Source organism: Buceros rhinoceros, unplaced genomic scaffold (assembly GCF_000710305.1).
Source record: "Buceros rhinoceros silvestris isolate BGI_N320 unplaced genomic scaffold, ASM71030v1 scaffold28979, whole genome shotgun sequence".
Classification (NCBI taxonomy): domain Eukaryota; kingdom Metazoa; phylum Chordata; class Aves; order Bucerotiformes; family Bucerotidae; genus Buceros; species Buceros rhinoceros.
The window spans coordinates 6,558-6,904 of record NW_010430201.1 but is presented as its reverse complement, the minus strand read 5'-3'; the positions used below and the strand labels follow the sequence as shown (position 1 = coordinate 6,904).

At 59.1% G+C, this 347-nt stretch overlaps 1 protein-coding gene across 1 annotated transcript in view; it reads left to right on the top strand.

The window, feature by feature from the left end:
- VWA5B1 (von Willebrand factor A domain containing 5B1) overlaps positions 1-347 on the top strand; it is a 20,058-nt gene that overhangs the window by 17,512 nt on the left and 2,199 nt on the right. The gene's annotated exons all lie outside the window — the stretch shown is intronic.

Genomic DNA, 347 nt, shown 5'->3' with positions numbered 1-347 from the left:
GTGCCCCCGGCCGAGGAACACCATCCAAGCAAGGCAGCCAGAGGAGCTCGGGAACCAGCAGGCACCGGGGCTTTTCCCCTGGACGTCCCCAGTCAGCTTGCGGCCAGAACGGAGAAGACGGATTTCACGGCATGAGTAAGATTCCCTGGGGTTTCATCTCCTTCCTGGCAATACAGACCTCAGGGGTGGAGTCTTTGAAGGGACTTCTTCCCTGGTCTGGTTTTAGTTCTGCCTTCCTCTTTGAAGATGGTGCTCACCAGACGCGTGTCTGGCTGGAGTCCATCTCCTTCAATTCAGCTGCGATTCCCCCTGGAACTCCCCAGGCGCCAGCAGCGGGTGCTGACGGT